At 44.8% G+C, this 14,010-nt stretch overlaps 1 long non-coding RNA gene across 1 annotated transcript in view; it reads right to left on the reverse strand.

Annotated features, from left to right (window-relative positions):
• Positions 1-14,010, reverse strand: part of LOC109322635 — a 103,231-nt gene that overhangs the window by 83,374 nt on the left and 5,847 nt on the right. The window contains exon 2 of the long non-coding RNA XR_002104443.1: positions 9,054-9,167. This is a non-coding gene — a long non-coding RNA (uncharacterized LOC109322635). The remainder of the gene's footprint in view (positions 1-9,053; positions 9,168-14,010) is intronic.

Genomic DNA, 14,010 nt, shown 5'->3' on the forward strand with positions numbered 1-14,010 from the left:
AGCAAGGTGGGCATCAAGATGCTTTTTGGAGATCACCAGGGTTGGTGACTGACCACCTCTGGGGGGACCCTGTTCCAAACCCTCGGCACTCAACTCATAAAGAAGTTTTTCTTTATGCCTAGTCTGAAGTGATCTTCAATTAGTTTGTGCCCAGTATTTCTTGTCCTCCCCTGGGGGGCCTTGGTGAATAGATGCTCCCCCAGGTCCTGATGTATGCCCCAATATACTTATAGGCTGCCACCCAACTTGAGCTGAGGGTGTAAGCCTTCTTCCACACAGAACAGGGGGTTTCAGAAAAGTCATGTCTGGTTAATCAGGGAAGTCTGCTAGAAGACTCCCAACTATCCAGGTGCAGAGGATTCCAGGAAGTGGGCGCACAGGAAATCCAAAAGTCAGGAAAGGGAAAGCAGCACTTAGTCAAATCAGTCTCACTGAAAATGCTCTATTAGAGACCCTCTGCTAAAGTGCTTTAGTGCTGGATTTGAATTGCAGCACCATTGCTAGGACAGTTTGCATGTGCTCCAGTTCATGGCATTTAGCCGGCAATCTGCCCATTGTTCCCTTGCTTCCTTTCCTAGGGTGTCTCTTGCCAAATATTGAAGAGCACCTGGATTTCTGATCAGTTAGCTCATTCGTTACTTTAGATACATCCTCACCTAGTATGAACTGGCCTAGCTCCATTGAAGTCAAAGGAGCTGTGCAGATTTACATTGCCCTGTGGATCTGATCCATCTACTTTATCCTGGGTTTCATGTTGATGCCAGGAAAAAGACACTCCACTCCACCCACTAGAACTTACACAGAGCCTATATTTCCTCACACCTCTCGTGACCGGGGAAGGTGAAAAGGGAGCCTGTCCTGCTACGTTTCCAGGTGCAAGTGCAAACGTTTACTTTCCATCTACAGTGAGCCTTTGTCCAGACTAAGTTCAACAAGAACAACAAAGTTAAGTTTCAATAACAGAGCGCTGTGTGCACATCTCTATAACCGTAGGGACAAAATGGCTGCTAAATAATGCTGAATGGAAAAAATTACACGTGTAAAGTGTGTTACGCAGAAAATAGAAGGCATCACAATATCATAGCAACCTATATTCCCCATAAATCTGGAACTGCTCAGAAAATGGGAGATACAACTGCCCAAGATATTGCAACATTTCCAAGTCGTTTCCATTTTCTGCCCAATTTCTGGTTTTCGCTAAATGTTTTTAAATCTTTTTTTTACTCCTAACTTACATTGAAATCATTGTTTACTGAAAACCTGAATTTTTGTTAAACAGAAACCTTTCCTAAACATTTAAAAAAGAAAGAGACATCATTAAGACTGTTGTGTGACATTTTTTTAAAAAATGAAAACTTTCGGTAATTTCAACAATTTTTTTGCACAAGTAAACAAAGGGGAAAGAAAAACATTGTTCAGCTCAAAAACTTTCCAGGAGAAATATTCTGAGCAGATATAGGCCTTCAAGCAGCCACTATACTGTTATCCTGGTGTGTGTAGTACCAGGTATCCTGAATTTTTGTTCCATTTTTTTTTCTTTTTGCAATGTTGCCAGTTAACAAGAAACTTCCACACACATCACAGATTCATGGAGCCTCCACTTTTAAAATCAGAAGGGACCATTAGATCACCTAACCTGACCTCTTGCATAGCACAGTTATATCCATTTCCTCCCGCGTTGAGCCCAATAATTGTCTTTGACTAAACACATACAGTCTTGATATCAAGAGACATAGAAGCCACGGCTGCCTTTGGTAGTTTATTCCAATGGTTAATCAGCTTCACTTTTTAAAAAGTGCTTTATTTCTAATGTGGATTGCCCTGGCTTTGACTTCTAGCCATCCATTCTTGTTCTGCCTTTCTTTTCCAAGTTAAAAGAGAGCTCTTTAGTACCTAGCATTTTCTCCCCATGATGGTACTTAATACACCATAATCAAGTCTTCTCTTGATCTCCTTTTTTTTTATCTAAATAGAGTGAGTTCCTTCAGTCTCCCACAGTATGCCATTTTTTCAAGGAACAAGATTATTGATTGGTCTGTGCATGAAAGGTAGAGCTAAGATTGATGAAGAAACAGTTCGTGGTCAATTAAATTACACAGCATCCTTCCTATGCCACCCACTCCTAACATTAGGAATCCAGGCACCCTAACACCAACCCTCCGTTTCCTGAAGGATTTTGCACATTTTCTCATAAAGTGTCACAATCTGTCCTTCATTAGTAGAGTATCTGAGTACCTCAGAGACTCATGAATATGTTTATCCCTCACAACATCCCAGGAGATAGGGAAATGCTTTTATCACCAGTTTACAAATGGAGAACTGAGACCCAAGGCAGAGCCAGAGATTGAAAAGCCAGAAGGAATCATTATGTTCATCTAGCCTGATTACCTGTGTAATACAGGCTAAGTCACTGGCCTGAGGTCACACAGGAAGCTTGTGGCTGAAATGAAGATTGAGCCAGTTTCTAAAATCCATGAGGCAGCCTGAAAAATTCTTTGTCATTTTAAAGGATGTCATTTTGTCCAACCAGCCCTTTCTGGGAGGATGATACCAGTTAATGCTAGTCACTAACCAATAAGCAGACACTGAGTTCTCCTGGAGTCAACGTCTAGATTTATTGACTGAGACAAACTTAATTGACCAAGGCCTCATCTCACTCAATATTTACCTGGAGAGACAATAAATCTTAGCATTGATCAAAGATGAAAGTCAATATGTGTGCATTATTACATCCTTTCCATTGGCAAAAGAAGTCATTTGTGATAGGGTTTCCCATACAGTTTTGTTCTGAATTATAACATGGATACGGTTTGCTAATGCAGAGAGGAAATGCAGAGTTTAAAACCTGGAGGCAGAGTTTGCTCACTACAATCCTACCACAAGTAGATTTGTGGGGCAGGTGTATTTTGAGCAATTAAATTTTACAAACAGGCAACCGTACAGCAACAGTTGGGCTTCAGAAGGACTGTCTGACAAATAAAGATGTTAATCTAGTTGGGAAAGTTCAGAGTCCATTATGACTAACTTTCCATAGAGCATTTGTCCTGCATGAGAATGAATTACAGAAAAGACAAATGGTACATTAGAACTGTCTCATGGCATGCATTTCAGCAGTGATATATGTTATTCTGCTTAGCAACAAATGATTCGGATAAATTTCCAGGATTTCACATCTGTCAGAAGTTTTTAATTATATGGACAGTGCCTATTTTAACAATGGTAACAAGCCTGGCAGAAAGTCATGAACATTTTTTCACAGAGGGCATCAGGCTTTGTACTAGCTTCCCAATTTCCAGTTTGGTGTCTTTTATATTATGGTACACTCCCAGAGAGTACCATTATTGCCAGATGATATAGATGACCAGTAGATGCGAAGAATATGGCATTCAGGAAAGTTCACAGCAGAAGCTATTTTCTGCACAGTGGATAATAACCATCTTGGGCTAGATTCCCAAAGCAGCTGCATTTTCCAAGCTTAAGAAAGTGACTTTAAGATTCCTGGCGCCACATTTCCCAAGTACTGTTTTTTGGCAGTCACAAAGCCAAAGTTAAGTGAAGGTTCCTAGATGATCACAGTATTAAGATGTCATCTGTTTTTTCTATTTACAGCTCACTGTTTTCTGGATTTCCTTTGGATCCTTTTATTGAGGATGAGGTGTCTGCACACTCTTAAATAGGAGGCCACTTCAAGAAGCAGTTCATTGGCTTTTCTTAAAAACCTTCTTTCCTTTGTGCAGTTGCATTAAGGATGGGAAACTTTTTAAACCTTCTTCCCTGGGAGACCCTTGTCTATGAGCCGTTTGCATTGTAACATCATAGAAAAACCATCACTACATCATGCAAATGTCACGATGGCACTGCAACATGCTCCCACAATATGATACTGTATCAGAGGGCCCAACAGTATTGAATAATGTTTCCCATCCTGCAACCATGATAATCACCAGATCCTGAACTGCTGACAACCTTAATATGCTCCTCCTTTGAAATGATCCAATAATTACTGGGTTTGAGTACAGGGACAAGTTGTGCTGCGCTAAGTTATTTTTTTACTTTCTTGCGCTCACTAGCAGAAAATGCACTGTCAAAAGAGTGTCCTAGCTAAGGACCTAATACAAATCTCAGAGAAGTCAATGGGCCTTCTTCTAAGGGTCTGCTTATGCTGCCTCTATACTACACTTGGGATTGCTGCCACAAAACACTCCCCATCGACTTCTATTCTGTGCAGAGTAACTCCCAAACAATGAGACAGCATAGCTGCTTTAGAGAAACCTAAGCTCATTCCCTGGATTCATATGTTTAGGAAAACATTTGCCCTGTTGGAGCAGCAGGCTAGCATTTCTCACCATCAGGCTGAAATTTTTGTATTCTAATTACCTAAGAAGAGGTGAGGTTCATGGGGAGTTAGGTGGCATAAAATGTACAGGGCAATGGGCAAGGTCTACTTTTGTCCGTATGGCACTGTTATTTACCATCAGGCTGAAACTTTTGTATTCTAATTACCTAAGAAGAGGTGAGGTTCATGGAGAGTTAGTGGCATAAAATGTACAAGGCAATGGGCAAGGTCTACATGTGTCCGTATGGCACTGTTGTTACTGTGCCATCACTGAATGATTCACAGATTTAATAGATTTCTAGGGTCAGAAGGGACCTATTAAATCATTGAGTTTGACCCCTGCTCTGGGCGCAGTACCATCCCATACTGTGAGTGTGTTGCTACAGCGATGCAGTATAATGTGTAGATGTGACCAGTATGTCTTAGTATCATACCTCTCTGCTTACTTCCCTACCTTGTCCATTAAGCCTACTCCAAGGACTACTGCAGTGGTTCTCACATTTTTAGCCTCAAGGCACCCTTTGGAAGATGCTTGCTCTTTGTCTTCACTAATTTTTTGACTATGGAAAAAGAATAAAGAATTCTTCTGTTGCAAAAAAATCAGAAACCCACAAGAAGTCAGAATGTTTTTGATGCTATGGATTCCTATTTGCAATCTCAGGAGCTTCTTTGTGTAGATGCTTGTACACCTAATATTGAATGTCCCCCTTAAAAGGCTCTCATAACATCCCAGGATGCTGCTGCACCCTAGTTAAGAATCACTGGATTACTGAAAGCAGTGGAAGTCTTGCTGCTGACTACAGTAGCCCCAGACAAGCAATATATCATCGAATGTGTGTTTTCAAAGATGAAGGAATTAGGATTCTAGTCAGTTATGTGGACATGGCTGCTACTATGAGGTGAAATTCATTCATGGGGAGGGAAAGTCTCAAAGAGTTCACTGATTAAGTCTCAAACTCTCAAAATGGGACTTAGGGGGTGGACAGGCCTTGCATTGGCCCTCAGCCTGGAGCCAGCTGTGATCTCTGAAGGCAGACAGGGTAACAGAATGGACAGAAAACAGCAGGGGAGCAACAAGGTGGTGTGAAAGAAGGATACTCAAATGGACGTAGGACCCAGAGAAGGAAAATGACAATGAGGATGTGGAAATGAGAGATGCAAGAGAGATAAACCAGTCTGGTAAATTCATGATTCCATTTCCAGTCTTGTGAAATGTCACGTTTTCTTAAGGCCCAAGGATGTGGCATTGTGAGATTATGTGATAATTTCAGTGCCAATTATTTTTAAGGATCAAATGGGCAGCCCTCATGGTTGCACAGAAATATCTGGAAAGTTAAGAACTTTATTTTTTTAAGCAAATTTTTTATTTGCTTAAAAAAAAAGATAGCAAATAAAAACATTCACAGTTTTATTATTTTTTATGAAATGTCATGGTTGGTGTGCCTTGACTTATGAACTTTGAATGTTGGAGGTGAACAATACTAGACAACGAATGGCACTCTATGACCCCCTCCTGTTAAATACTTCCAGCTCTCCCCTGCAGATTCTTCTCGCTTGGTCTCTCTCATCATGCCCAGACCCCTTGGCTCCCCCTACCTCCCACGTTTCCCCATCAGTCCCTTCTCCCTCCTGTGCACGCTTACAATTGGTTCTGGTGACAGCTGCATTAGCCCTACCCCAGGCTCCAGCCAAGAAGGACTTATCAGTTGGGATTTTTCAAGTAGGAACCACTCAACACAATAACACCCCTCTCCCTCCCACCCCACTGCTTCATACTCATGGGTGGTATTTCTATTTGTCATTAAGACAAATTGTAATTGTCACTCAGCATGTCTTGTATTTACTCCAAGCAACATACTCTTTGGCAGTGGAAAACCAGGTTGATACAATACAGCATTGCTCAGTGCAGTAAATGTATTTTTCCCACATGATGGATAGGCATCTTATGGGTTTCAGCTTACTTTTATTATGTAAAGCCTATCTCCCAGTGTCACTTCCACTCAACCCTTACATCTATTTACCCATTTCAAGTTCTTTACCAAGTTGTACGTTTTTTGCCTTTTTCTCTGGAGCTGGGATTTTCTGAGGATAGTTGGCTCTGTTCACTTCCAAATAAAAATCTTTGAAAATCCTCATTGTATGAAGTTCTCCTCACATCATCTAGTACATTTTCAGGCAACAGTCTTAGCCAATTTAGGATAGTGATAATCCCCTTTTTAGGAAGGTGAGCTGTTCAAAGGAGATGGACTTTTCTGCTATTTGCTTTTTTAAAAAGTTGTTTGACATTAAATCCACCTCAGTCCTAGTAATAGAAGTTACGTTAAGAGACCATATGCTTCATGCCTCAGAAAATATGTTTCATAGCCAAGGTCAAGACAAAGGGCCTACGGTTTTTAAAGGAACTTAAGATAGGCAGGCACCCAACTTTCCTGGAATTTCAATGCATCAAATATACTTAGTTTCTACTGAAAATCCCAAGCAGGGGATGGCATTCCAACAGGGGTGACTAGGTACCGTTATCTATTGAATAGCAGCAGGTGTGCTCCTGTTAGTATTGGAGTATTTATATGAAAATCCACTGAACACAACTATTGCACTGGATCTGATGATTGCTCCACCATCTCCTTTAGAATTGGCCAGTGCCCTTACCTTCACATAGGGGTAAAATTCCCCATGCTTCTAGAGATGAACAAGTGCTGTAATTCTCACAGACAGTTAATAGCAGAGTCTTATGCAGCTGATCTTCTGTTACAAATTTCCCTTCTGCCAAGAACAGCAAAGGATAGTTGCTCACCCTGTTCCTATGCCTCAAAATATTGCTTGCCAAACATCTGGGGTCATCCTTCTCAGGGGAGCTACCATTTACCCTCGGCTGTTGGGATTTGGGTTTTCAGGACTTGAAGCCCTAATGTTAAATGCCTGAGTGCTTAGTGGCTGAAGCTTCTGGCTGCTAGTGTCAAAAGGGGTTAAATAAGCATATTAACAAGATCCAGTCTCACATGTCATGTTTACAGATCATATGCTTGCCATGTTCTTTGATGACTTTAATAAGTGATCCTTTACGCCAAAGCCTTCACTTGGGAAATATATTTTCCAACAGTTGTTCCCTACTGAAGAGTGTTTCATAGGCCTTTTGTCAATATGATTTTACGGTTTGTTTACAAATGGTTAAATAGCTATTTAACTTCTCTCATTGCCCCTAACAAATGCCTCTTTGGCACTCTCTACTCTAACTAGCTAATAATGACACTATCGAAGGCCACTCCAGGCCTGAGATATGAATTTAAAAAAAAAAAGAAGAAGAGAAATATCAAATCACTTACAAAGGATGCAATTGTTCAAAAAGGGAAGCTTAACTGACTCAGACCTATGTGGATAATCTCAGCTCAGGACCACACAGAGTTGTGTCACTCTAGGTGCAAGACAAAGAAAAAAATCAGGACTTAGAGAGTCTAAATTGGTCCTTGTTTTCCCTTTTTCCCTTGAGAAAAGGAAGCTTGAGTCAACATCTTTGATGACATGCAGGGGCAGGAGGTGCAGTGACACAGTTGCACCCTCTTTCATAACGTAGATAATATGCCCATGACTCCAGTTCCCCTTGGCCCCAATGCCTGGGGCCCCTGTGGAGTCAGAAGTATGGCTGGCATCGTGGGCTGAAGTGGGATACTGGAGGGAGAGTGGGGGTGAACAAGCAGGGAGCAGGTAAGGAAGTGGGCGGGTGGGGGGGCAGACACACACCCTGCCACCACTCTCCTTCACTGACCAGGAAAGAGGAAGGCTCTAGGATGCTCATGCCCCACTTCAGCTTGGCCCCCACTAGGCCCAGCTCAGTGGCAGTGGACAGGTCCCTGCTCCCTTGCCCTTGACTGCGTTTCCCCACCAGCCTAGGGCTCCAGCTGCAGAAAGCAGCTTCATGTAGTTCCAGGTTGGGTGTGGGAAAGTAGTGGTAGTGGGCAGTGCCTCCCTCCCACCTTTCAGCACTTGCTCCCAGCCAACAGAGAACAGCCAGGAAGATTGGGTAGGGATCAGGAGTGCCTGGAATCAGGGACCCAACCACTGCTGCTGTCCCTGGTCAAGCCCAGAACCCCACACAACCAGTTACAAAAAACCCAGGTCAGCTGAGGACAGCAGTAGGTCCCCCTCCCCTACACCAGAAGGCAAACCCTGTTGGAGGGGGCTGGAGGGATGAGATGGAAAGAGGGGAGGGAAGGTGCCTACACTGGAGGGGAAAGGGTGCCAAGACTGGATGGGAGTGGGGGGGGCAGAGGCAGAGGCAGGGGCAGGGGATGGAGTCTTACTTGCTTCCAGGACTCAGAAAGTCCCTGGCAGCTGCTGACTCATGCCATCTACCTGAGGAAGGGGAGAGGAGGAAAGGGCTTCAGCCATCCCTGTGCTGTCAGTCCCTAGATCCACCCATGCTGTCACAGCCTTCTTCCAACTCTGGTAGCTCAGCCACTTTCACCAGCACTGGGAGTGGGCAGTAAGTAGAACCAATGGGAATGATAATCATCCATCACCTGCCCCACGTCTTGCCTAACTGTGCAGCAGCTGGCAAGCACCTAATTAAAGGGAATATGAGGGTTCCTTATGCCCTTTTATCCCCCATATAGATAAGCTCATGACTGAGCCCATAGTAGTGCACATGAACACACATTTTTACTATTCTTTCCCTCCTTCTCTCTCTGCCATTACACCTCTGTTAGTTTGTGACACCCACCTGTTGCATCTGGTCTTCACCTAGATGGCCAAATCTGTGAGGAAGGAATTATCTCTTAGTTTGTGTTTGTACAGCTCTCAGTACAGCAGGGCTGTGACTCTGCAGAGGGCACTCCTGAAATACAAAAAAATACAAAATAATGACCTTGGTGTCATTACAGACAGATGGTTTTGCTGGTGAAAGGACTGCTGCTCCTCCTCCCTGCTAAAAATGAATGTTCAGGTGAATTTGCCTGCCTGCATTTTTTCACTTACTAGCACTCTTTGTGCACTGAAAGCATTATAGTACATAGCAACCATGCAGAGGCCGTCTTCTCAAAGACTGACTCGGCTCTCTTTGCCTGATAATCCTATCCACATCCGCACATATGTCATGTGGTGCTAGGACTAAATGGGGTAGCTATATTGCAAACCAAGCTCCTTAGAGCTTTAGCTTGTAGGTAAGGCTCCAAGTAAGTCTGCAATGAGAATTCCATGACTACCTCTTTTCACATGCTCATAACTTTCTGAAGAATTCCTCATGGAAGAAATACATTTCAAGCCTGAAAGTGAGGGGTTTTTTTAAAGCCTGAGCAGAATTCATTTCTGAGCTGAGTAAAGTTAAAAAAAACAAACAAGCCTTTCTCCTACTAGGAAAAGGTTGCAAAAGGTTGTTGTTGTTTGTGCAGAATTCCAAGCCTGCTTGAGATAGCCCTGATGGATCCAAGCCAAGCTTAAAATTAAAAGTAAAAAAAAAGTGGAAATATTAAGCAATTGCAAAGTCACGTCTGCACTGGGGAAGTAGTAATAGTAGTAGCTGATGTAATAATGTTAATAATAATAACAATACTAAATAGCAAACACTTCTATGAAAGTGTTGGCCCAGAATCCAACTGCAGCCAAAATTCCTGCAAGATAAAGCAGGAGTAAAGCTATTGTCAGCTCTTTCGAGTTCAACCTATCTTTTTGTTCTCTGCTTGTCCAGCACCTGGTGCAAAGGAGTCCTTCTCCATGATACAATCTCTTAAAATCCACAGTAAAATAAATAATAAACACATAAATGGGAAGTGCAATGTAAATGGTCTCAGGGAAGATTGACAAATCCATCTTTGTACTCTCCCAAGATCTGTACCTTCTATTCACCTAGCCAGTCCCTCAGCATAATTTAAAGCAGCCTGCAGGTGGCCCCAAATTACAGTGGGTAAGTAGAATTCAGCCTCAGGGAACAACTACAGCAGTCAGAAATTATAAGGAAAGCCAGGCCACACACCTTTTCTCTGGCTATTCCCTGCGTTACTCCTGCAGGTAGGCAGGAGGGCACAAGAGTCACTGAGCCAGTCTTATATGGCCAGACAGTGCCCCTTCCTGGGGCTACTTCTCTTATGGTCAGCCGTCATTTCAGAGACACTTTGTCCTAGCTAGAAAGTAGCACTACCCCAAGGGAGATGTGGATCCATTACGCATAACAATATTAGTAGTACTAATGTCGACCAATTACAGAGATTGGTTTTCTGCTGCTATTTCATTATGGAGTTCCAAATTTGTGTCTGTGGTTGATGTAATAGTATATCTGGGATAAACCAAACCACAGTTTAGTTAGAGTGGATGTGGGCTTTTAACACTTAGAGCAGGGGTGGGCAAAGTACAGCCCACCAATTGATTTTATCCTGCCTCTGGGTGGGCAGTATGGATGGTGGCACTACAAGGCATGCCTTAGGCGAGCCGTGCTCTGGCCTCTGCCTCTGCTGGTGGGCACTGTGGGAAGTGGCTCCAGCCTCTGCTGGCGCTGAGGGGGATGCTGGACAGAAGCAGCCCTGCCCACCTGCCTGCCTGGCACTATGTGGCAGTCTGGGATATTGAGTCTGGCCTGTGTGATATTGGGCAAATAGGTAGGCAAAGCTGCTGCTGTCCAGCATCCCCTGCAGTGCCTGGGAGATGCAGTCCAACCCCCAACCTTCATAATAGCCTTCCCTCCCAGAACCTGCAGAAGTTGGAAACCATTCCCGGAGCCCCTCTCACTTCCCTCACCACCATCTTCAAAAAGTGCACATAAACAAAAACCTCTATGTTGGGAAAACCCCATCCCCACAACCCTTCCTCCTTATATAATGCTGTCCGGGCCACCTTCTCTGTCTTCCCCCACCAAAAGAAGAGGCACAAGGCCCGCTGGATCCGCTGGGTCTGTAGCCAGGATGGTGGGTACACCATCCCCATGTACAAAATCATCGGCAACAGGCACTGTTTGATAACCTTCACCTCCTTCCTAGATGCTAACTCCCGTGTTCCCCACAACCCCACCGCCTGTTTCACCCTCCCCTCTAGTACCATGCACCTTTCCTTTTTCCCTGGGTATCTATCCATATGCCCAGTACATTAAGTTCCTCCCTCTCCACCTTCAGTCTGAATTTCCCCAAATCCCCCCAATTCCCTACCGCCAAGACAACACTCTTCTCCACATTCACCCTCACCCCAAATACCTCCCCAAACTCATTTGTGTGCTTCATCACCTTCTCCAAGGACACCTCATCATATCTTCCATGTATAAGAGGATTTTTAATTCCCCTCCCCTCAGCACCCTAACTCCGCTGATCACTCTATCCCTCCTGATCCACTGCGCCAGAGGCTCAATGGCACAAACAAAGAGCCCCGGCGACAGCAGACACCCTTGTCTCACCCCAGAGTCCATTCCAGATGCCTCCCCCAGGAAGCCCCTCACCAGAACCCTGCTCGTTGCTCTCCCATAAAGTGCCCACGCCCACCCCACAAATTTCCCTGGCATCCCCATCCCTTCCAGAACCCAAAACAAAAATCCATACCCAGTGCTGTTGTACAACTTTTCCAAATCAAGGCTCATGACTATAGTGTTCCACTTCTGGTTAGCAATGTATGACAGTGTATTCCAAAGTACCCAATGCACTTGTGTCATCCGCTGCCCCCACTACCACGCACATTTATTCCCCACCCAGCACCTGCGGTAGCACCTCCCCCAACCTTGCCGCTAGGATCTTGGAGAACAGTTTATAATCCGAATTCAACAAGGTGATAAGCCTCCAGTTTTTTATGTGCTCCCATCCCCCTTTCTTATAGATCAGAACGACAACACCCTGTGCGAAACCCTCCCCTACCCAATTTCATAATTGGAAAAGATCCATAATTTCTCTAAACAAGGCCAAGAGATCCACCTTAACTAAGTCCCAAAATTTCAAGTAAAATTCCACCGGGATCCTGTCACCTCTCAGTGTCTTCTTTAGCAACATTGTTTTTAGCATGCCCAGGATCCCGCTTTATGTCAATTCATTATCAACCCATCCCGTCCTTGCACCCCCACCTCTGCTTCCAACCCCCACTCCCTCACCAGACCCTCCAGTTGTTCCCACCCCACTGCTTTCCTGTGAAACAAGCCCCTGTAACACTTGGCCACCTCCACCCCTTTGGCATCCTCCACCCTCCCTCCGTCTGCCATGCAAACCACCCCCCTCACCCACTTCTTCCTTCTCACTCACAAGGCAAAATACCTCCCCCATTCCTCCCCCTTGTCCACCCACTCGGCCTTTGCCAGGAACATCCGCTCTTTAATCCTGCTCTGGAACCAATTTTTCACCTTCTGTCTCACCCTTTCCCATTCTCTCTTCACCTCTTCCCACACTCCTTGAACTTCTCCTTGCAAATGCACTAACTCCTTTTTCCCTTGTGCCTGCCTCCTCCTTGCTCGATTGAACTACTCCTGCACACGCCCCTTAATTTTCACCGACCAGTCCCACCACATTGGGAAAAATGGCTGCAAAGTTTGCCACTGGCTGTACGTCCTTTGAAAGGCGTTGCATTCTTGGACATCATCCAGTAAGGAAACAGTCAATTTCCATACCCCTTTCTCCTGTTTAAGCCCCTCCCCAAAGCCCACCTCCACCCACAAGACACGATGATCCGAGACGTTTACATCAATCAACCGCTTGTTGCAGATCTCCAAACCCTCCAAAATCAACACAAAGTCAATCCTTGATTGCCCCCTCCCACCTGGGTCCACCCTAGTAAACACCCCCATCCTTTCCCAAACATCCTGAAGACTCTCGTCTTTAATCCACCCCCAACCATTTCCCAGTGCTATCCATCCTGACTCCCCGCCCCATTCCAATTCATCCACCCTCTTCAAAAATGCAGTTAAAATCCCTCATCATGATCCACAGCCCTGCCCCTCCCCCACACGCATCCCCATTTTTTTAAAGAAGGACACCCTCTCCATTGTCTCAGCTGGTTCATATACATTGTATAGTGTCATGTCCACTCTCTTAACCTTCACCATTGCTCTCTGCAGTCGCCCACTTCTAAGACCTGCAGCTCTTTGAATTTCAAGCCTACCTCCCTCCCCAGGATCCCCATCCCCATGGCTTTATTCTTGTTAGAACCCCCTCTACCACGATGGTCCCACCCTCCATGGCTTCTCCAAGTATTTATAAATTTGGTATCCCGCACTCCTGCAAGCCCATCACTTGCATGTCTAGGGCTTGTAAGGTTCTCTGCATTATTTCCCATCTCCGCCTCCTGTATAGACTTCTCACATTTACTGATGCCAAGGTCAAGACCATTATGGCTATTATCCAGTGAGAACCCTGCATCATGTCTCGTCTGTCCCACTATTTAACTCTGAGGTGTCTGCCCCCCCCCCCACACACACTTTTTGCATTTCTGTGGCCCTTGCAAGGTGTTTGATTGCAGTCAGGCTTAGGAACCCAGCTCCTTCCTCCCTTCCACCTTACTCAACATCTTGTCTATCCACAGGCAGGTCCCAGCTCTCCCCCCGCTCTTTTCCAATCTCCCCCTCTTCTGTCTCGTAGTCCTTCCCCACTCTCTCCTCCAGCCTCTTTTTCTTCAGCTTCCCACTACATTTGTTCTTTCTTTTTACTGGCCCAGGAGAGGAGGCTCTTTCCCTTTACCCCGAGGCAGTTCCAGGTCCATGCCTGCTGGCTCCAACTCTTGTCCCC

Source organism: Crocodylus porosus, unplaced genomic scaffold (assembly GCF_001723895.1).
Source record: "Crocodylus porosus isolate Cpor-Errol unplaced genomic scaffold, CroPor_comp1, whole genome shotgun sequence".
NCBI classification, from domain to species: Eukaryota; Metazoa; Chordata; order Crocodylia; family Crocodylidae; genus Crocodylus; species Crocodylus porosus.